Below are 24,777 nucleotides of genomic sequence, written 5' to 3' on the forward strand. Positions count from 1 at the left end.
GCAGTATAGGGAACATCATTTTAATAGACTGATTCTGCCTCTAACAATCCTGAAGGTATAAAACTACAAAAATCGTCTTCTCCTAATTTCCTATCAATTTTGTCAGCAAAACTACAGTGATAAATGGCTCTTAATACCAAAATTTCAGTCTCCATGGTCTTTCCAAAGGGTCTTCTAAGTTTGTTTTCAAATTTGTGCTTTATTTGATAGAAGTTGTCCTATAACCCAAACTAACTGAAAATCCAGGATACCATGATACACCCAGGACCTCTTTACAGTGAACCAAATTATCCAAACACACTGACTAAAACAGCTGTCCAAAATGCCCTCATGCTTTCTACTATTAAACAGATCCCAAAAAAGTTCTTATCTATTGTAGTTGTTTCCAGGAAAGATAATCTCATCCTCCTCCTGTTTCACTCAGCCTACAACAGTAACAGTCCTAAATACATAGAAGTTAAGCAATATTATCTCAGGAGCTTCTCAGGTGGCACAATCGTCCTCCACCTGTGCCCACCCTGGCCTACCCCACTGGGGAAAAGAGAACTGTCAATAATGGAAAATAAACACCTAAGATCTTTGTCTGTCTTCCGATTTTGCTCTTTCACAAAAGCCCATTTGAGTGAAAAGAGAATCATGGGACACGAAACAGGCTCTTGGAGGGAACTAGACTACTGATCTGTTTAAGCCAGTTGTGACTTTGAGCCAGGTACTTAATCTTCCTTGGCCTCAGTTTCCTCATATGTAAAATCAAGGGTTAGAGTAAGTGATCACTAAGTTCCCTTCCGGCTCTAAAATTCTGGGGTTTTAAGTAAGACACTGGTTATCTCTCTTATAAGATTCCCTGGCTTTTAACACACTCATTTACTAAATGACATTTTAATTTTGGCTCTGAGTGTCAGAAATTTTTACATGCTCAACAAATGGTACAATTCACTAGCTAAATGCTTTAGGTCTGATCATAAATTGCCAGAAGTCAGTTATAGCCCTGAGTCTGTGATGAGAAGACTGGGGATTTATAATTGAAACAGACAGCTAGGCTTCTGGAGTGCCACTGGGGGAAAGGAATCTATTCCAAAATGAAACAGGCATTACTGGGTTTCTCAGAAAAATATCCCAAGTCACAGTGGCCAGCCTATTAAGAACTCTAGTCACTCTTGCCAATTTTTCCAGTGACTGCTTTATGTTATCATGGTCTAAAAAATAGGACTGTATTTTCTTTCTTTCTTTTTTTTTTTAACCGAGAGAAAACAAGATGCATTTGGTCATCAAAAGCAACCCTTTCAGAGAAGGCAATTTAGAATGTGGTGGAAAGCAAATGCATGCCTGTTAAAGCCACAGTTATTCCCTCACTTGCCAGTCTCCGTTATTCCAGAAACAGCTGCTCTGAAGGTTGGCTAAGGTCTTGTTTAGAGAATCAATTAGCCAAAGAAGTTTGGGCCAGTGAAGAATGTCACTCAAGTATAGAAAGATTTGGAAAACACTTCTACTTTTGTGTTTCCTGAAAGAAAACTTATCCATGTTCTGCACCACTAAAATAGCGTGTAACTTAACAAAGAAACCAATCAATCTAAAATGGGTTTCATGGATGACCTTCTTAGCAAAGAAAATGCTGACCAAACCAAAACTCAGGCCTAATGGCAAGCAACAGTCCACAGATTTATAGAAATGCATCATGATCCTCAAGATGGATTTCAATTTTATTTCTACTTTATTTAAAAGAATGAAATGTTTAAAAGTTGTAATGGCAATACAGGCCTTTAATTCAACTAAGCAGTATTTTTCATGAGGTGGAAATATTATATACATGTAAAATGCAGGCATTCTTCAGAGTGTCTCCTTGATATGGTTAACTCATATTGGAAACATATATTTGACTTTGAGGGGAAAAACATGGCTCATTCCAGTTTCAAAATACTTGATTCTACACCTCATTTTTATCATCCTCCTCATTTGTAGGAAGCAATTGAAATATATTTAAATATGTGTGATATGATTACATTGGCAACTATGTGAAGAAAAGATTGGAGATATTCACAAATAAGTTACAAATAACAACTAAAAAGTTATTCTAATAATTTAAGGAAAAATCATGAGAGGGTGAGTGAAGTTGTTGGTAGTAGAAATACATCTATATGGAAATGGACGTAAATGTTATAAAACAACATTTTATTTCTATGTTGCCTACCTCATTTTCTCATCGGGGACAGATGCCTCTAAATATATTTTATATTGCAATAATTATTAAACAAGTTTTGGATTATACTTCTTGTAGTAACCAAAGCCATGTCACTGGGGAGATCATCGAAAGAATAAACGTAGGTAGAGAAGACAAGCTAAGGGAAAGGAATGAAAAAGAAGAGAAGAGAGGAAAGGAGGGGAGGGGAGAGAGAAGGGAAGCGGCACAATCATGCAACAAATAATTGGGTACTTAAAATCCTAGGTGACGGAGTATTTAGCAGAGAGAAAAAAACATTCCCTTCATTCTTGGAACTTTCATTCTGTGTCTAAATAAGCAAAATATGTAGTATGCCACGTGTTCATAGGTACTTTGGAGAAAAATTAAACAGGAAAGTAAGATAAGGAATGGGGAGGTGGTTGCTGTTTCAGATATAATAGAGGAGGAACGTCTCTCTGAGAAGCTCATTTGATGGAAGCAAGGGGGTGGTGACTGGGGAAAAGGTGTTCCAGGCAGAGGAGATAGCAAGTGCAGAAACCATGAACATGCAGCAAGACCAGTATGATTAGAGGGAGGAAAAAGAATAGTAAGAAATGAGGTTGCCAGATCACGTTGGCTCTTGCAGGCCAATATAAGAACTTTGGATTTTGCTCTAAGTACCTTAGAGAGCCAGCAGAGGAGTAATGTGATCTGACTTACTTCTTAACACAATCGCTCTGGCAGCCGTATTGAGAACAGACTATAGGAAGGCAAGAGTGAAGCAGACACGCCATTGTCAGGAGACAGTTGCAATAATCTAAGTGAAACATTAAGCAGCAGTGGAACTGGTGAGATATGGTGAAGTCCTGAAAACATTTTTAAGGTAGAGCCACTATGATTTGCTGGATGGCTTGAATGTAGACTGTGAGAGGGAGGAGTTTAAGATGAGATTTTGGCCTGAATCTGAAATTAGGAGGAATATATGAGAAACAAGCTTGCAGAGTAATATCAGGGGGAGTTTGGGAGAAGATAGAAGTCAGTTTGGATGCTTTAGATATCCTATTAGATATCCATTAAGAGTGCTGAATAGGTAGCTTGAACTGGGAGTCTTAGAGGAGGTGAGCCTAAGATTATAAATGTGAGAGTCATCAACATTCAGAAGGCAACTTGGGCAATGAGACTGACATCATGTTCATCAGGGTGAATGTAGACAGAGAAAGAGGCAAGTGAGCTCTGAGCACTCCAACATGAAGGTAACTGACAGATGAGGGGGGATTGGCACAAACCCCTGAGAAGGAGCAGGCAGAGGGGCATCCTGAAGAGTGTGCCCTAGAAGCTAAACCAAAAACTTCAAAAAGGAGGGAGTGGTCACTTTGTCCAACGGTAAGTCAAGTCATATAAGGCTTGAAATGTGTGGCCCCCAAGGTCAGTTTTGGTAGAGTGGATTTGGTGCAGGCAAAAGGTGGGTCAGGGAAGATTTGAGGGAGATTGGAGTAGAGAAATCAGATCCAAGTAGAATAGATGTTTTTCCAGGAGTTTTGCTGTAAAGGTTGTAACTAAAGGAAGAAATGAGATCAATAATGTAAGATCTTTCATGATCTTCTTATTCTTTTTCTTTTTTTTTTTTTTTTTTTAAATTTTTTTTTTTCAACGTTTATTTATTTTTGGGACAGAGAGAGACAGAGCATGAACGGGGGAGGGGCAGAGAGAGAGGGAGACACAGAATCAGAAACAGGCTCCAGGCTCTGAGCCATCAGCCCAGTTCTTATTCTTTTTCTAATACTTCTGTTGATCTTCTGTTTCTCAAGATGAAATAACTAGAATAATGTGCAACATCCCAAGTGTTGACATATCAAGGCTTTATTTAGATTTGTTCTGCTTATTCTTCCTTTAAACAATTAAGCAATGGGCAGAAAACCTAAACCTCTTTTGGAGGATAAATAATGTTCATCCCCAAAACTGCATAATTTGTTCTAATTTTAATGGGTTAATACTAAAAACTAAATGATGGTTATTTTTTAAATCCATATGACAAATACTGATTTTTTAGATACTTTGGAGGAACACAAAACTTTATTGGGAAGATATCTTTTCCTTAAGAAGTCTGTGGTGTATTAGTGAAGATAAGACATGCACCCATATGACTATGATATAAATACAGAAATGTTATCAACATGGAAATCCCCAACGGCCAGATTAATCTGATTTTGTTCTCATCACCACACTGAAAGTTAGAATGGCCAAGCCATTTAACAGGGCTTTCCATTCCCCTGATCCTTTTTTTTTCACCTCCATAAATCAAATGTCATGAAATTTTTTAAAACCTGAGGGATTTGGGGAGTTGTGTATATTTAGATCTGAGTAATGCCCTCCCAAGGAAGAAATAGAATTGAATGCCCACATTGACCAAGAGAGAGGGGATGCTGTAACAGGTGCCTGGGAGGTTTCTGGCCAGAGAGTATACACAGGAACTTTGGAGTCCTTTCCTGGCTTCATTTCCTAAGCATCCATCTTTCCATAGATCTTTCTGGATGTAAAAGTCCTATTTTCCACCATGAAATAGAGTTTTTCTAATGCAAGTTCTGAAGCGGTGCTAGTTACACCAATAATCTTCTGATATTTATTTAACTTTAAAATGTACATCAAGTTGGAAATTGCTGTGGGTTAACTTTCTGGTAAGGAAATGTCAATTGATTGCATATGTGATACCAGGAAATAGCTTCAGAAGACTAAGGGAACTTCACAAAGTCGGTAAAGTACTATTAATAACAAATCGTGTAAATGCCAATAGTAGAGATATTTTCATATTTGAAAATATGAATATTTTCATATATTCATAGAAAGTCTCTTCTCTTCCAAGAAGCTGATCTAACATCTTTATGAAAAAGCTGGAGTATTCAAGACCACTCCAGCACCACTGGCTTGAAGTTTGAAAGGAAACAAACTTCCATTTTACAGAATTAATTATTTCTTGCAATTAATTATTAAATAATGTAAGGGCAGGGGGCGCCTGGGTGGCGCAGTCGGTTAAGCGTCCGACTTCAGCCAGGTCACGATCTCGCGGTCCGTGAGTTCGAGCCCCGCGTCGGGCTCTGGGCTGATGGCTCAGAGCCTGGAGCCTGTTTCCGATTCTGTGTCTCCCTCTCTCTCTCTGCCCCTCCCCTGTTCATGCTCTGTCTATCTCTGTCCCAAAAATAAATAAACGTTGAAAAAAAATAAATAAATAAAAAAATAATGTAAGGGCAGAAACTGTCTCCTAAATTCCCTACTCTCTGGACTTAGCTTTCTGCAACTACTGATTGGAGTAGATTTTATAATATACACTTAAGAAAACCCGTCTAGTGACTAAGGCTTTAAAATAATAAGAAAAATTCATCATTTGCTCTGAACTTTAGTAAGTCTTAACCTGTGAGCAATCTCTGAGTAATAAGACTGTCTCTTTGCTTCGAGACCTCACTCTAAGTCTGAAGATAATGACATCTATCCTCCAAACACATTTACTTGCCCATACTGAAAATCTTTATGTCTGGTTACTAATCTATGTGTTTAGAAGTCAGCATACTGGTTACTCTGGGAGAAGGGGAGACATGACAACAAGGAGAACCAAGGTGACTTCTGGTATCCAGATTATGTTGTTTCTTAATCTGGGTGTTGGTTACACAAGTGTGTTCAATTTGATATGTGTTATTCTTCTGTGTGTGTGTGTGTAATATTTCAATAAAAAGTTAAAAACCAACCATATCAGATGCCCAAATTCTGAATATCAGTAGTGTTGTTGCAGTTGAAGTAAAAAGTCTTATTCCAGTGAAATTTGTACTTTGCATTTTATATCACAGTTAAGGTGAAGAGTCTATCAGTCAGGGCTCTACGAGAGAAAGAAACAGAACCAATGTATATTATATATACACATAAATACACCTCTTTTGAGGATAAATTCATCCTCAAAACTGCATAGTATACAAATATGTGTGTAACACACACACACACACACATATATATTGTCTTATGAGATTGTGGGGTTTGGTTGGTCTGAGTTCAAAACTTGTAGATCAAGCCTACAGGCTGGAATTCTCAGGTAGAAGCTGGCACTGAAGACCCCACATGAAAGGGAAAAACCTCTGTTTTCCCCTTAGACCTTTCTACCAATTGGATGAGGCCTATGCACATTATCAAGGGTAGTCTTCTTTACTAAAAGTCGACCGTTTGCAGATGTTAACCACTTCTACAAAATAACTTTGCAGCGGCGCCAAGATTAGCATGCAATTGAAAAGGTGGGTAACATAGCCTATCCAATTTGACACATGAAACTATCCATCGTAATGGGTTAAATGAGGTTCTGGTTAACACTCTTCTTCATTTTGTCAAGGCTATGTTGTCTCACTGGGAGTTTTGCAAATAAGGTATATAAAATAACCAGTTATAGATGAGAGGAAACTTATTCAGTATGTTGCATGCACAAATTCAGTACTTTCTACACCTCCTTCAGCATGACCCTTGAAGAAGAAATTCTTCATCCCTATTGTCTTCTCAGAAATGAATTACATTTAAAAAGGCTGAAGAAATCTGTTCATTCGTTTGGAGCGATAATAGCATTCCAACAAGCAAAACGTGTTTTTTTACCAGCATTGAAATTTGCCAGAATTTATGTGTATGCAAAAAATTAAAGGAGTTTGAATTTTAAAATTTCAAACTTGGCACATGTATTTCTCAAGCAAGGAGAGGCATGTGGGCTTTGCAAGTTTGCGGGGGTAGGAGGGGGAGAGGAGGGATTCATTTGGGAATGAATGTTACCAGTAAGAAAAGAACTGAAGGTTCTGGTTAGGTCGCCAGCATTCAGGGAAATAGCGATATACTCCTCCTCTTGGTTTTTCAAGATCGATCCCAAGCAATAAGAATGAGAGGTAGCCTTTGGTAGAGCCCCCATTAATGGTGCATTCCTTCTCTCAAATCCCTGCAACGTCCAGGGCACTAGTCTAAAAGAGCCTACTCTATTCTTTCTCATTGTTTATCAGGTTTTTGTTGTGTTAACTATTCTTTGAGAATAGTAAGGAGAGCTTATAACTGCTGAGTACTTAGTGTGTCAGGAACTGTTCTAAACATTTTATATGTTCATTCATACTCTCAACAACTATGAGACAGGTACTATTACTTTCCCCATTTTATAATTAGGGAAAATGAGGACAGAGAAGGAAGGTAATGTGTTTCAAGCCACATGATTCCTAAGTAGGCAAGCCAGGATTCAAACTCCAGCAGCCTGACTTCAAAGATGGCCTCTGAAACACTAGTCTAATCAATCCCCTGGTGACAACAAGAATGAGCTGACACTCAGGCACAAACTAAAAAGTTATTGTTCTCAAACCCATTCAGCTGTTAAAATAGCTTCCTTTTTTTCCCCCTCTTTTATTTATTTATTTTTTTTTTTTTTAGTTTTACCATTGGAGTTAAAATAGAATCTCTGTCAGATATTAACATACCCAAAATTTAAACTTAGTAATAACACCCATTCAAACTAAGGTGCTGACTGGACACTAGCTTAAAATATTTACCAATCAAAAGTGGGGCTGGCTTGTTTTGAGGGGTAGAGCTTCATGTGACAAACACAATTTGCAGTGTTTAAGTCTTTCATTTGGACTTCTGCCTGAGGGGAGCTTACCTACGACTGCCACTGGGTAAATAATGATCAGTTTCTTTATTCCAAAATACTTTGAGGTAAATAAGTGGGTTTTCCCCCTAATCCATTAATTTTTATTGGTTTATAAAAAAACTGTAGGATAAGATTCTGTGAAAGAGAATTCATAATTTGCTTTTGGTAAAATTCCATTTTCTCCAATATTTTGTCTCTAGACCAACAAAAAGAGCAGTGATAATATCTTTTCAGAGGCAAAATTGGTGTGGATTTTTTTTCCTCTTAGTAGAACTTTAGACTCTGAAGAAGTATTTTAGTACGCTTATTTAAAGAACAGCTAGATTTACTGCCAAATAGCTCTTCATGAAAGACATATGTAAATACAGCAGAGTAAACGAGATAATTCTATTTCATTTGAAAAACACTTTCTTAATTATGTGAACTTGTTTGAAAGAATATGAAATGCTCTGTATTTAGTTCTGTAAGAAGTTTGGCTGTGATATTTATGATGTAATCATAGCCAGGAGTTGAAAATTATATTAATATTGAATGTAAAACTATTTTCTTTTCTCTCTTCTTGTATTTTTAATAAAGGAAAATGCTAATTAAAAAATTGATTGCAAAAAATATCTCTCTGGCACTCAGTACTGCCATTTAGCTTTATTTTATTTGTAATGTGTCAGAATTTACATTTGCAATGTTCTAGTCTCCAAACTATTATGTTTACCAAAATTGAATTAAATATATTCTTTTATCAAAGGTAGCATTAAAATGTACAAAAGGCTAGTCTTCCTTACATCCTTACTTCCTTACTACATAAGGTAGTCCACCAGAACATTTTTGCCCCAATGCAGTTTCCAACAAATATCTAATATGTTGTTTCTTGTCATTCCAGATATGAAACCAGCATATGGAAGCAATTTCATATCAGCTATCTGGTTCAGATCTTAAGACTCCGAAATAACTTGAAAGATGATATTATCTATCTTTTACAAATAGGGAACTCAGGAGCCTATATGACTAAGTGACGAACTGCCTTGCCCCAAATCCTATTGTTAATGAGTAAAATCCGTTCAAGGATATTAATTTCCTGCCTTCCAAAGCTAAGCTCTTTCTCACTCTCTTGTGCTGCCAATGCAACCCTGATTTAAATACTGATTTTGTTGGTTAATTTCTCTACTTTCCTTGGCCTTAGCAACAACATACCACAATCCAAATAGTTTAAGTAGACAATACATGCGTACAAAACAGTCAGCTTATATTATCCTTGGAAACATTTTTTGTTGTTATTCCACTAAAGTTAAAGTGATCACTGCCTGTGTAGAAAATCGTATATATGAAATCACTAATAAAGTTCCAAAATTGAACTCATCATCACTTAATGCCGCAGCCCAAGAAGGCAGCTTATTCCAGTGAATGTCACACTCCTTGACCCTGTAACATTAACCAAATGCCTAAGAGTCACCCTGGATTCCTCCAGTTCCTTGCCCTCTATTCCAATCACAAAGTCTTTCATTTCCCCCCAGGATGTTACCTTATCTTGCCTGGGTGATTTCCATGCATCCTATGTGCTCTTCCTGTCAGGAATCTCCTCCCGCTCCAATCAAATGATTACCAAAGAGATCTTTCTGTCCCACTGCATTACATGCCAGCTTTGAACATTTCAGCACCTCCTTCAGGATAAAGTTAGATTCCACAGGCAGATATATGTCATGATTATGTAACTCTGATCCCCTCAGCCTCATCTCCTCCCACCCTTTTTCACCACACAGTCCATTCATACAACCCATTACAGTCCACAAGCTCTCCTGCCTATTGACCTACACATATGTTCTCTCTTCAGCATAGGAAGAGATGTGATGTTGCAACAGTAGTAGTTTGAATATTAATCAATGCTCATACTGGGGTTTTTTACTAGCATTTAAGAGAATCCCCCATGGGGCACCTGGGTGGCTCAGTCGGTTAAGCGGCAACTGGCTCAGGTCATGATCTCACAGTTTGCAAGTTTGAGCACCATGTCAGGCTCTACGCTGACAGCTCAGCGCCTAGAGTCTGCTTCAGATTCTGTGTTTCCCCTCTCTCTCTGACTCTCCCCCACTCATGCTCTCTGTCTTTCAAAACTGAATAAACATTTAAAAAAATCAGGGGGAGAAAAAAAGAATTCTCCCTTACGTTCACCTGTCTCTCACACAGGTCCTTCCTGCTTTTCTCCTATTAAGGAACAACAATTTCAGTAATTTGTAACACTTTTCAGATTGAAAGTGAATGGACAATATTACACTGGGATATGAGACCAAACTAGAAGGGAGAGAGATAAGTAAAACTTTAAGGGCAGTTAGGGGATTGAAGTTTTAGATGCGGTGTAGCTAACAGAGGAAGAAACATATAATGCCTCAAGCTGTTCAGGAAAAAAAAATCTTCCATAAGCTTAGAAAAAGGAGTAGGAGATTCTATGTCCAGTAGAGTTGATGCTACCTGAATTAGCACAATCCTCCAAAATTGAGTTCATAGTTGTGCATATGATCTGAATACTAGCTTAAGATCTAATAAGAGACATCTAAACACAACCAGCTATATGGTTTAATGACAAATATTTGGCTTGAATTAATCTTTTATTACAGAATGGGTATCTATAAATTTAATAAGAAAGTTACAGGGGTCCTACATAAGCTGGAAGGAAAAGATAGATTTAAAGTGCAGAAGACTTGGGGGAAGATGGCGGCATAGGAGGATGCTGGGCTCACCGCGTCCTGCTGATCACTTAGATTCCACCTACACCTGCCTAAATAACCCAGAAAACCGCCAGAAGACTAGCAGAATGGAGTCTCCAGAGCCAAGCGCAGACAAGAGCCCACGGAAGAGGGTAGGAAGGGCGGTGAGGTGGTGCGCGCAGCACGGACTGGCGGGAGGGAGCCAGGGCGGAGGGGCGGCCTGCCAGCCAAGCAGAGCCCCCGAGTCTGGCTTGCAAAAGCGGAAGGGCCAGACGAAGTGTGTTCCTACAGTGAGTGGGACTTAACATCTGGAAGGTTATAAGTTAACAGCTCTGCTCAGAGAATGGGAAGGCTGGAAGACAACGGGAGGAAAGTTGTTGAGCCCCGGATGACAGAGCTCAGCTTGGCGGGGAACAAAGGCGCTCACCAGCCAGCGCCATCTCCCTCGCCCATCCCCCAGCCAAAATCCCAAAGAGAACCAGTTCCTGCCAGGGAACCTGCTTGCACCACACAAACACCCAACGCTGTGCTTCTGCGGATCCATCCCTCCAGTGGGTCTGACTCCCTCCCGGTGCCACGGAGCCCCTCCCAGAGTGGATCTCCGAAGGAAAAGCAAGCTGAGCCTGCCCCTCCCACCCCTGTGCACCTTGCCAAACCACCACAGCTAATATGCCAGATCCCCAGTACCACAAGCCTGGCAGTGTGCAAGTAGCCCAGACGGGCCACGCCGCCCCACAGTGAATCCCGCCCCTAGGAGAGGGGAAGAGAAGGTACACACTAGTCTGACTGTGGCCTCAGCGGTGGGCTGGGGGCAGACATCAAGTCTTACTGCGGCCCCACTCACCAACGCAAGGTATTCAAGACAGCACAAGGGAAGTGCCCTGCAGTTCCACACCACTCCAGGGACTATCCAAAATGATGAAACAGAAGAATTCCCCTCAAAAAAACGTCCAGGAAATAACGAAATCTAACGAACTGATCAAAAATGATTTAAATAATATAACAGAAAGTGAATTTAGAATAATAGTCATAAAGTTAATCGCTGGGCTTGAAAACAGTATAAAAGACAGCAGAGAATCTATTGCTACAGAGATCAAGGGACTAAGGAACAGCCAGGAGGAGCTAAAAAATTCGATTAATGAGCTGCAAAATAAAATGGCGACAACCACGGCTCGGATTGAAGAGGCAGAGGAGAGAATAGGTGAACTAGAAGATAAAATTATGGAAAAAGAAGAAGCTGAGAAAAAGAGATCAAAAAAATCCAGGAGTATGAGGGGAAAATTAGAGAACTAAGTGATGCACTAAAGAGAAATAATCTACACATAATTGGTATTCCAGAGGAGGAAGAGAGAGGGAAAGGTACTGAAGGTGTACTTTAAGAAATAATAGCTGAGAACTTCCCTAAACTGGGGAAGGAAAAAGGCATTGATATCCAAGAAGCACAGAGAACTCCCTTCAGACGTAACTTGAATCAATCTTCTGCACGACATATCATAGTGAAACTGGCAAAATACAAGGATAAAGAGAAAATTCTGAAAGCAGCTAGAGATAAACGTTCTGTAACATATAAAGGGAGACCTATAAGACTCATGACCAATCTCTCTACTGAAACTTGGCAGGCCAGAAAAGAATGGCAGGAGATCTTCAATGTGATGAACAGAAAAAATATGTAGCCGAGAATCCTTTATCCAGCAAGTCTGTCATTTAGAATAGAAGGAGAGATAAAGGTCTTCCCAAACAAACAAAAACTGAAGGAATTTGTCACCACTAAACCAGCCCTACAAGAGATCCTAAGGGGGATACTGTGAGACAAAGTACGAGAGACATCACTACTAGCATGAAACCTACGGACATCACAATGACTCTAAACCCATATCTTTCTATAATAACACTGAATGTAAATGGACTACATGCGCCAACCAAAAAACACACCATATCAGAATGGATAAAAAAACAAGACCCATCTATTTGCTGTCTATAAGAGACTCATTTTAGACCTGAGGACACCTTCAGATTGAGAGTGAGGGGATGGCGAACTATTTATCATGCCACTGGAATTCAGAAGAAAGCTGGAGTAGCCATACTTACATCAGACAAACTAGACTTTAAATTAAAGGTTGTAACAAGAGATGAAGAAGGGCATTATATAATAATCACAGGGTCTATCCATCAGGAAGAGCTAACAATTATAAATGTCTATGCGCAGAATACAGGAGCCCCCAAATATATAAAACAATTACTCACAAACATATGCAACCTTATTGATAAGAATGTGGTAATTGCAGGGGACTTTAATACTCCACTTACAGAAATGGATGGATCATCTAGACACATGGTCAATAAAGAAACAAGGGCCCTGAATAATACATTGGATCAGATGGACTTGACAGATATATTTAGAATTCTGCATCCCAAAGCAACAGAATATACTTTCTTCTCGAGTGCACTGGGACATTCTCCAAGATAGATCACATACTGGGTCACAAAACAGCCCTTCATAAGTATACAAGAATTGAAATCATACCATGCATACTTTCAGACCACAATGCTATGAAGCTTGAAATCAACCACAGGAAAAAGTCTGGAAAACCTCCAAAAGCATGGAGGTTAAAGAACACCCTACTAAAGAATGAAGAGGTCAACCAGGCAATTAGAGAAGAAATTAAAAAATATATGGAAACGAATAAAAATGAAAATACAACAATCCAAACGCTTTGGGATGCAGTGAAGGCAGTCCTGAGAGGAAAATACATTGCAATCCAGGCCTATCTCAAGAAACAAGAAAAATCCCAAATACAAAATCTAACAGCACATCTAAAGGAAATAGAAGCAAAACAGCAAAGACAGCCTAAACCCAACAGAAGAAGAGAAATAATAAAGATCAGAGCAGAAATAAACAATATAGAATCTAAAAAAACTGTAGAGCAGATCAACGAAACCAACAGTTGGTTTTTTGAAAAAATAAACAAAATTGATAAACCTCTAACCAGGCTTCTCAAAAAGAAAAGGGAGATGACCCAAATAGATAAAATCATGAATGAAAATGGAATTATTACAACCAATCCCTCAGAGATACAAGCAATTATCAGGGAATACTATGAACAATTATATGCCAACAAACTGGACAACCTGGAAGAAATGGACAAATTCCTAAACACCCGCACTCTACCAAAATTCAATCAGTAGGAAATAGAAAGCTTGAACAGATGCATAACCAGCTAAGAAATGGAATCAGTCATCAAAAATCTCCCAAACAAATAAGAGTCCAGGACCAGATGGCTTCCCAGGGGAGTTCTACTAGACGTTTAAGGCAGAGATAATACCTATCCTTCTCAAGCTATTCCAAAAAATAGAAAGGGAAGGAAAACTTCCAGATTCATTCTATGAAGCCAGTATTACTTTGATTCCTAAACCAGACAGAGACCCAGCAAAAAAAGAGAACTACAGGCCAATATTCCTTATGAATATGGATGCAAAAATTCTCAATAAGATACTAGCAAATCGAATTCAACAGCATATAAAAAGAATTATTCACCATGACCAAGTGGGATTCATTCCTGGGATGCAGGGCTGGTTCAATATTCAGAAATCAATCAATGTGATACGTCACATTAATAAAAGAAAAGATAAAAACCATATGATCCTGTCAATCGATGCAGAAAAGGCATTTAACAAAATTCAGCAAACTTTCTTATTAAAAACCCTCAAGAAAGTCGGGATAGAAGGAACATACTTAAAGATCATAAAAGCCATTTATGAAAAGCCCACAGCTAATATCATCCTCAATGGGGAAAAACTGAGAGCTTTTTCCCTGAGATCAGGAAACGACAGGGATGTCCACTCTCACTGCTGTTGTTTAACATAGCGTTGGAAGTTCTAGCATCAGCAATCAGAAATCAAAAGGAAATCAAAGGCATCAAAATTGGCAAAGATGAAGTTAAGCTTTCACTTTTTGCAGATGACATGATATTATACATGGAAAATCTGACAGACTCCACCAAAAGTCTGCTAGAACTGATACATGAACTTAGCAAAGTTGCAGGATACAAAACCAATGTACAGAAATCAGTTGCATTCTTATACACTAATAATAAAGCAACAGAAAGACAAATAAAGAAACTGATCCCATTCACAACTGCACCAAGAAGCATAAAATACCTAGGAATAAATCTAACCAAAGATGTAAAAGATCTGTATGCTGAAAACTATAGAAAGCTTATGAAGGAAATTGAAGAAGATATAAAGAAATGGAAAAACATTCCATGCTCATGGATTGGAAGAATAAATATTGTCAAAATGTCAATACTACCCAAAGCTATCTACACATTCAATGCAATCCCAATTAAAATTGCACCAGCATTGTTCTCAAAACTAGAACAAGCAATCCTAAAATTCACATGGAACCACAAAAGGCCCCAAATAGCCAAAGTAATATTGAAGAAGAAGACCAAAGCAGGAGGTATCACAATCCCAGACTTTAGCCTCTACTACAAAGCTGTAACCATCAAGACAGCGTGGTATTGGCACAAAAACAGACACATAGACCAATGGAATAGAATAGAAACCCAGAACTAGACCCACTAACATATGGCCAACTAATCTTTGACAAAGCAGGAAAGAATATCCAATGGAAAAAAGACAGTCTCTTTAACAAATGGTACTGGGAGAACTGGACAGCAACATGCAGAAGATTGAAACTAGACCACTTTCTCACACCATTCACAAAAATAAACTCAAAATGGATAAAGGACCTGAATGTGAGACAGGAAACCATCAAAACCCTAGAGGAGAAAGCAGGAAAAGACCTCTCTGACCTCAGCCGTAGCAATCTCTTACTCGACACATCCCCAAAGGCAAGGGAATTAAAAGCAAAAATGAACTACTGGGACCTTATGAAGATAAAAAGCTTCTCCACAGAAAAGGAAACATCCAACAAATCTAAAAAGCAACCAATGGAATGGGAAAAGCCATTTGCAAATGACATATCAGACAAAGGGCTAGTATCAAAATCTATAAAGAGCTCACCAAACTCCACACCCCAAAAACAAATAACCCAGTGAAGAAATGGGCAGAAAACATGAATAGACACTTCTCGAAAGAAGACATCCAGATGGCCAACAGGCACATGAAAAGATGCTCAACGTCGCTCCTCATCAGGGAAATACAAATCAAAACTGCACTCAGATATCACCTCACGCCAGTCAGAGTGGTTAAAGTGAATAAATCAGGAGACTATAGATGCTGGAGAGGATGTGGAGAAATGGGAACCTTCTTGCACTGTTGGTGGGAATGCAAATTGGTGCAGCCACTCTGGAAAACAGTGTGGAGGTTCCTCAAAAAATTAAAAATAAACCTACTCTATGACCCAGCAATAGCACTGCTAGGAATTTACCCAAGGGATACAGGAGTACTGATGCATAGGGGTATTTGTACCCCAATGTTTATAGCAGCACTCTCAACAATAGCCAAATTATGGAAAGAGCCTAAATGTCCATCAACTGATGAATGGATAAAGAAATTATGGTTTATATACACAATGGAGTACTACGTGGCAATGAGAAAGAATGAATATGGCCCTTTGTAGCAACATGGATGGAACTGGAGAGTGTTATGCTAAGTGAAATAAGCCATACAGAGAAAGACAGATACCGTATGTTTTCACTCTTATGTGGATCCTGAGATATTTAACAGAAACCCATGGGGGAGGGGAAGGAAAAAAAAAAGAGGTTAGAGTGGTAGACAGCCAAAGCATAAGAGACTCTTAAAAACTGAGAACAAACTGAGGGTTAATGGGGGGTGGGAGGGAAGGGAGGGTGGGTGATGGGTATTGAGGAGAGCACCTTTTGGGATGAGCACTGGGTGTTGTATGGAAACCAATTTGACAATAAATTTCATATATTAAAAAAAAAAGTGCAGAAGACTTACAATTATAAGAAAACATCACTTCGTGTTATCATAAATCTCCTGAAAGTTTGAACTCAATTAATTAGAGAAACAAATGAAATAATGACATTAAATTGAAATAAAACCAAGCATGATTGAAGAGCAAAATAAAGAGGAAATCTAGGACTAAGTCTTGAGTATGAAATAAGGGAATAATGTGACAAAATTAGCATTTCAATAGAATTAAAATCTATATTAAAATCAATATAGAATATAGCAGAGTACAGAAATCAGATCAGTAATTAGGGGTACAGACCTGAAAAGATGACCCACAATACAGTGAATTCAAAACAAAAATTCCAAGAAAAATTAACATTAAAACAGAAGAAACAATCAAGGATATAATTGTAGAAAACTTTTTGAAACAGCAGTGCAAACAGAATATGTGTGATTGCTGTTGCTCTACTTGCTGCAGGAAATTTTACTGGAAAGGTGCCAATTACCAAAGCTCTCTTAAAGAAAATTTTGCATTACTAAAATGTAAAACAAGTATATAGACAGAAAAAAAGTATGCTATATAAAATTTTTTTAAAAATAGGGAAGTCTTAGATTTATACTCAGGGACACAAAATGTCAAAGACAATGAAGTAATTAATAATTGTATATGTATCAAAATAGTCATTTTACATGAGAATAACAAAATGATAATCTAAGATATGCAATAGGTCAAATTCTGAAGTGCAGTTCTCCAGGATAAAATAAAAAGTATTCTAGAGCTGTCTGAATAATAAATCAAAATTAAGAATGATACTAAAAATTAACATCTACAGATAATTTTAAAGAAAAAAATTTGTATCTCCCTAAAGATCTAACCCCAACTAAAATTTCTGTTGTATCCACACAACAAAAAGAGAGCTTTAGATATTTATGTATTTGTGTTTATGTTCCTGTATGTGTCTGTGTATGAGCTAATAAAGAATATTACTTGTGGACTCATGGAAAGCAAAGTATTATTCCAAGTCTAATTTGAATCCACTAAGAAGAGAGTCAAAACAAGACCTCTAGAATATAGAATATGTTATTTACCTGGGCAAGACAGTTTCTTGAAACCAGTTAAACATTGTTAAAACTAAATAACTGTTGCTAATATAGCTATGAGGTGAATACAAATGCCATAAGTATTTAAAATAGGAACATAATGCCAATTCAAAACAACTTTATAGCAGTATTCTAGGAATAAAACTTTAAATAGCTTCGACAAACTGAGTCACTTGGAAAATAATATGTTCTTACCAACCAAAGACAAATTAAGAACTAAATATAATAAAATGTTTAAAATTCTGCAATAATAAAACCAAGGCACAGAATCAAACCAAAAGTAATAGAAAAGTATGCCCAGACAGGTCAAGTACTAGCATACCTAAGAATTCAGTGTGGGATAAGATAGTGCTTTAAATCAGGGGAGAAACGATTTAAAAATAGAGCAGGGAACTTATCATTTGGGGGGGAAAAACAGATAATTCTCTGTGGGAGATGCAGGAGAGAAGCATCAAAGGAAAAGACTTCCTGGAAAAAGATTCTGTGCTCCTGGATAGGAAGAACAAATATTGTTAAAATGTCAATATTACTCAAAGCAATCTACATATTCAATGCATATTCAATATTCATATGCAATCCCTATCAAAATAACACCAGCATTCTTCACAGAGCTGGAACAAATAATCCTAAAATTTGTATGGAACCAGAAAAGACCCCGAATAGCCAAAGCGATCTTAAAAAAGAAAACCAAAGCAGGAGGCATCACAATCCCAGACTTCAAGCTATACTACAAAGTTGTAATCATCAAGACAGTATGGTACTGGTACAAGAGCAGACACTCAGATCAATGGAACAGAATAGTGAACCCAGAAATGGACCCACAAATGTATGGCCAACTAATCTTTGACAAAGCAGGAAAGAATACCCAATGGAATAAAGACAGTCTCTTCAGCAAGTGGTGCTGGGAAAACTGGACAGCAACATGCAGAAGAATGAACCTGGACCACTTTCTTACACCATACACAAAAATAAACTCAAAATGGATGAAAGACCTCAATGTAAGACAGGAAGCCATCAAAATCCTCAAGGAGAGGGGCGTCTGGGTGGCTCAGTCAGTTGAGCTTCCGACTTCAGCTCAGGTCATGATCTCACGGTCTGTGGGTTCAAGCCTCACATCGGGCTCTGTGCTGACAGCTCAGAGCCTGGAGCCTGCTTCAGAGTCTGTGTCTCCCTCTCTCTCTGACCCCTCCCCCCCATTCATGCTTTGTCTCTCTCTATCTCAAAAATAAATAAACATTAAAAAATAAATTTAAAAATAAAATCCTCAAGGAGAAAGCAGGCAAAAACCTCTTTGATCTTGGCCGCAGCAACTTCTTACTCAACACATCTCTGGAGGCAAGGGAAACAAAAGCGAAAATGGACTACTGGGACCTCATCAAAATAAAAAGCTTCTGCACAGCAAAGAAAACAATCAGCAAAACTAAAAGGCAACTGACAGAATGGGAGAAGATATTTGCAAATGACATATCAGATAAAGGGTTAGTATCCAAAATGTATAAAGAACTTATCAAACTCAATACCCAAAAAACAAAAAATCCAGTGAAGAAATGGGCAAAAGACACGAATAGACACTTCTCCAAAGAAGACATCCAGATGGCTAACAGGCACATGAAAAAATGCTCCACATCAGTCATCATCAGGGAAATATAAATCAAAACCACAATGAGATACCACCTCACACCTGTCAGAATGGCTAACATTAACAACTCAGGCAACAACAGATGTTGGCGAGGATGAGGAGAAAGAGGATCTCTCTTGCATTGTTGTTGGGAATGCAAGCTGGTGCAGCCACTCTGGAAGACAGTATGGAGGTTCCTCAAAAGATTAAAAATAGAACTACCCTACAACCCAGCAGTTGCACTACTAGGTATTTATCCAAGGGATACAGTTGTGCTGTTTTGAAGGGACACATGCACCTCCATGTTTATAGCAGCACTATCAACAATAGCCAAAGTATGGAAAGAGCCCAAATGTCCAGATGGATGAATGAATAAAGAAGATGTGGTATATATATATATATATATATATATATATATATATATATATATGATGGAGTATTTCTTGGCAATCAAGAAGAATGAAATCTTGCCATTTGCAACTACATAGATGTAACTGGAGGGTATTATGCTACATGACATTAGTCACAGAAAAACAAAAATCATATGACTTCACTCATATGAGGACTTTAAGAGACAAAACAGATGAACATAAGGGAAAGGAAACAAAAATGACATAAAAACAGGGAGGGGGACAAAACAGAAGAGACTCATAAATATGGAGAACAAACTGAGGGTTGCTGGAAGGGTTGTGGGAGGGGGAATGGGCTAAATGGGTAAGGGGCACTAAAGAATCTACTCCTGAAATCGTTGTTGCACTATATACTAACTAATCTGGATGTTAATTTCAAAAAAATATATATATAAGATTATAAATAAAATTTTTAAAAAAAGGAAAAAGACTTCAAAAGAGAAGGGCTGGAGAAGTGCAAGGCCTTAGGACATGTTTACATAGCTGAAAGTGGCTGTGGCTCTGCTTGTAAGGAACGCCTAGAGCCATTAACATTGTCCAGGACCCCAATCCTCCTTCACACCTGACCCTTCCTAGTGTTATAGAAACCAATTAACTCGAAATTCAACCTTGAAAAGCTAAACCATTAGATTGATTAGCACACTTGCTTAGCTGATTTTATGCACGTAGTCTTTAGTAATTATCCTAATAAAAAGAAGCTTCATTCTGGAGTCAGGGCCTCATTCTGACTCAAGTATGAGGACCTTCACTTAACTGTACTTTGTTTGTGGACTCATCTTTTGTGACTCTGGCCATACTCCCTGCAACAACTCCCCCAAAAGATATACCCTAGAATGAATTACAGATTGGATACAGATTTACTTTGGAATAATGAAACAAAATGTTTTATAAGAAACTATAGGGGAATATTTACACAAATTAGGCACAGATAAAGACTTTCTAGGCATGCTATCAATGCATCCAGGCAAAAAAAAAAATTAAGGAAAATGTTGATATATTCATCACATATATATTTAATACAAACATTCCTTCTAACTGGAGGAAAAAGCCTAGAGAAAATATTTAAACACCAATGACAAGTAAATGTTTAATATTCTTTATATATAAAAAGTTATTAGAAATCAATAAGAAGATAATACCTTTTACTTAGCAGATTGTCAAAGATTGTGTTTATTTGTAATATCTTAACAAAGATATAAAGAAATAAGCTTTTTGTACACTATTGGTAGAATTATAAATTAATTCATCTTTTCTTGGGGCCAAGTTTGCCCTTTATGAACATGTACCTCCTTTGACCTAGAAATTTGACTGTAAGAATTAATACTAGAATAATCATAGACATATGAAGATTATGTATTTAAATGAATAGCATAAAGCGATCAAACACCCATCAGATATTCTTGCAGTCAAGAAGTATGTTGAATTGTTAATCCTCCTTGACTGCAAGTTCAGACCTAACAGGAATCATTCATTATTATAGTAGACATTAGTCATTCTCCTGAGACTCCTACCTCTGAAAAATACCAATCTTATGAGTTTAGGTAAGAGATAAGCTGGATTCCCTTTAGATAAATGGATTGTTTCACCTTCCTAGAACATTATTCTGGCTTGTAGGAAACTAGGAACCAAAGGTAAAAATATACCTGGGTAAAATATACATTTTCCAGACAATGGGAGATAAAAATATAAAAACACAGTACCCTAATGTTAACTTCTCTAAAAGATGTTTCCAGGGCAATATGGGCTCTCTCAAACAAAGTGAAAGATAAGGTGCATTAATTTGTATCCACTACAAAAGAACATTACACTTGAGCCGTTTTAGTTGTAAGAGAGAAAATGTAACCACTTTTGAATATGCCGTCTGAGCATTTATGAAATATAATAGGTGTGAAATATAAAAGGTATGAATTTCAAGTAAGGTCTCAGAGGACAAAGAAGGCTCTTCAGCTGACCAAACTGTACTGGAAGTAGCTTCACTATTTTACCCAGGAAATCCAATGGTTAAGTTTGTGGCTAGCCCCTAGGGGAATCACAGAAGAAATTCTTCAGGCTCGTGGTCAAAGCCATTACCCTTTCCTCAAGTGTCTCTTCCTATTTTGAATAATAGATCCTGGTTTGTCTCTGGTACCTATTTACAACTAAACATGTGACCATGGGACCTGAAACTTCACATTATGAATCTGACATCTTAACCCACTTGTCTATTAAGTCAGGTGTACTCCAAAATGCTCCATCATCAAATGGAAGTGGATATACACGATGGGACCTGATAAAGTTCTGAAGGCACAAATGGTTTTAGTGCTACCATTTTATCCTTTCCTCTATTCTTGCCTAAGGTATTATGCAAAGCTGCCAATGATCAGTTGACTGAAAAGGGGTAGAATGGGGAATTCTAGATTTCAGAAGGCACTGTGCAAAATACAGGCATTCTCAAAATATAACTTTCCACCCGTGAAATTCTGGGTGCTGTTGATTCGGTTGTTTCAGTAACCAAAGCACTACTGCTTATATCAAAAGATACAACAAGGGAATAATTAATGGGTAACTTGAAAATACCACCTGGCCAATTCAGACTCTTCAGGCCACTAAGTGAACAGGAAATAAAGGGGATTATGCTCTTGACTTTTGAGATTGATTCTGTCAAGAGGAATTAGAATTGCTGCTACACAATTAAGAAAGTAAGAAATATTGACGACTCTAAAAGAACATCCTGGGATGCCTCCTGGTTCTGAATGTTCACTGACAAAATTCTTTGGGAGGCCACAACATTTATGTAGGAAAGATAACCAAAGCCTTAGATTCCTCAAAAATGTCAGTATGGGACACTACATCACGTTAAGCACTTTGACGTTTGAGGTGTTGGCTAAATTTTTTAAAAAGATACACAAAATGAGTAGTAGAAAAGTCATAATCACCAACTTGAGCCTTGTGACCAGTTACAAAGAGAGGATCACAACAACTTTTTGTGTTTTCCTCCTTTCTCAGGCTTATATATTTCACTTCCCCCTTCTTGTTTATCTTTCCTTCCACCATTTTGTATAGGGTATGTTGATGCTAAACAACTTTCAGTTTGTCTCTTAGGATTACAATAGATTGTAAATAAACTAGAAGGAAAATGGATTTTTCAGGATGCAGCAGTGAATGACATTTTGTGTGGTTCCCCTTTGGAAAGGAGGGGAATGCATTTTGGACACAGGAAGGTTAGTTACATTAAGTTGGAGAAAGGTTTTTATGTTATTATTACTGCAAGAAAAATTTAAGCTAATGTTGCACATGCCAATGTGGATGTCAGTGGACATCTGGCACCCTTTTTCACTTCTCTTGTTCTCAGTAGAAGACCCAACTTATCTCCCAGGATAGAAACTAAAATTGCCAAGTTCTCATTTTTCCCTTCTCATTTGGAGGGCAGATGCCTTTGAAAAGGACTCCACCGGTCACACCCACCAACCCCAAACTTGGGAGGCAGTATCAGAAAGAAGCAGAGACTAAGAGAATCCTTCCTGGCAGTCACAAGACAAGATTTCCCAGGGCACTTGAGGCAGCAGTGCCACCGAGATCAGTGAGTGCCGTAGGTGTAGGATCAGCATTAAAGATATTGAGGTGGCTTCATTTTCCTCCTGAAACAGTTTTCATAATATTATTTGAATATTTTCTGCAGCTTTTTGTACTCCAAAGGGCTATATGGTATGTTGTTTTTCTATTTCCTAATATCCTTTGTTTTTTTTTTAAAGTTTATTTATTTATTTTGAGAGAGAGGGAGTGTGTGTGTGTGCACAAGGAGGGACAAACAGGGGAGGGACAGAAAAATGGAGAGAGAGAATCCCAAGTAGGCTCCATACTGTCAGTGCAGAGCTTGACACAGGGCTCAGTCCCATGAACTGTGAGATCATGACTTGAGCTGAAATCAAGAGTAGGACACTTAACCAACCAACTGAGCTACCCAGTTGCCCCTTGTTTCATTTTTCAGAGCTTTTTACTTTTTATTTTTAAGTAATTTTAGGTCTATTACCTAAGAAAATCCCTTTTCTGTTTAAATCATCAAGAAAAGTTTTCTGTGGCTTACAATTAAGAATCCTGACTATACATTTTATAGTTCAACAGAGGATTATTAATTATGAATAACTAGAAATTAGTTTAATATCCAAAATTTGGTATTGGAGTCAAGCAAATTGCATTTATACCATAGAATGCTGTTAATCATTTAAAAATATTATTGGGTAAAGTTTAATGGCATATAAAAGTGTTCATGGTATACTGAGTAGTAGGGAATGTTGCAAGCTTGAGTCCTGGGTCATAGGTTTTCATAAATTTATAACTCACATTATCTATATCTATCTATCTATCTATCTATCTATCTATCTATCATCTATTTATCTATCTATCATCTATCTATTTATCTATCTATCCTGTGCTCATTATCTATTAATGTATAACAAATTACCCCAAAATAAACAGCATAAAATTACAATTGTTTTTATTCTCTCTCAAGTTTCTTTGAGTCAGGGATCTGGGGGTAGCTCAGCTGGATGGTTCTAGTTCAGTATCTCTCATGAGGTTGCAGCCAAGCTATTGGCCAGGACTGCAATCTGTGAAGACTCACCTGGGACTAAAGGATCTTCTTCCAGGCTCAGGAGGACTGCAAGAGGCTTGATTTCCTCCCCATGTGATCATCTCCATACGACTGTTCACAACCTTGCTTCCCCTATGGAGAGTGGGGAGAGAAAGAGGGAAAGAGAGGTGAAAGGAGACAGAGAGAGGAAGGGAGGAAGGGAGGGAGCTTGAGATGGATGCACAGTCTTTTAAAATCTAACATTAGAGGTGATATCCTACCACTAGAAGCAACTCACTAAGTCCAGCCCACATTCAAGGGGAGGGTAATTAAGCTTCTCCTTAGTGGAGGAGTACCAAAGGATCTATAGACACATCTTTAAAACTACCATGTACACATGCTTACACAGATACAAATCTTTAAACACATAAAAGATTCATAATAGGGGCGCCTGGGTGGCTCAGTCAGTTAAGTGTCCGACTTTGGCTCAGGTCATGATCTCACAGTTCGTGAGAGTGAGCACCGCATGGGGCTCTGTGCTGACAGCTTAGAATCTAGAGCCTGCTTCAGATTCTATGTCTCCCTCTCTCTCTGCTCCTCCCCCACTTATGCTCTGTCTCTCTCTCCTTCAAAAATAAACAAAAAAACATTTAAAAATTTAAAAGATTTAATAATAAATACACCCAGAAAAGTATTTCATGGTATAAAATATGTGTATTATAAA

The 24,777-nt window shown here is 37.9% G+C and overlaps 1 long non-coding RNA gene across 1 annotated transcript; it reads right to left on the reverse strand.

The window, feature by feature from the left end:
* Window positions 1-5,963: 5,963 nt before the first annotated feature.
* On the reverse strand, window positions 5,964-24,214 carry LOC147581715 (uncharacterized). Its single transcript, XR_015249735.1, has 2 exons — window positions 24,105-24,214; window positions 5,964-6,023 (listed from the first exon to the last, which is right to left on the reverse strand). It is a non-coding gene; the product is annotated as an uncharacterized LOC147581715 (long non-coding RNA).
* Between the last annotated feature and the right edge of the window lie 563 nt (window positions 24,215-24,777).

The sequence above is a fragment of the Puma concolor genome, chromosome B1 (assembly GCF_028749965.1).
Source record: "Puma concolor isolate L17-30 chromosome B1, mPumCon1.1.hap2, whole genome shotgun sequence".
In the NCBI taxonomy this organism is placed as follows: Eukaryota; Metazoa; Chordata; class Mammalia; order Carnivora; family Felidae; genus Puma; species Puma concolor.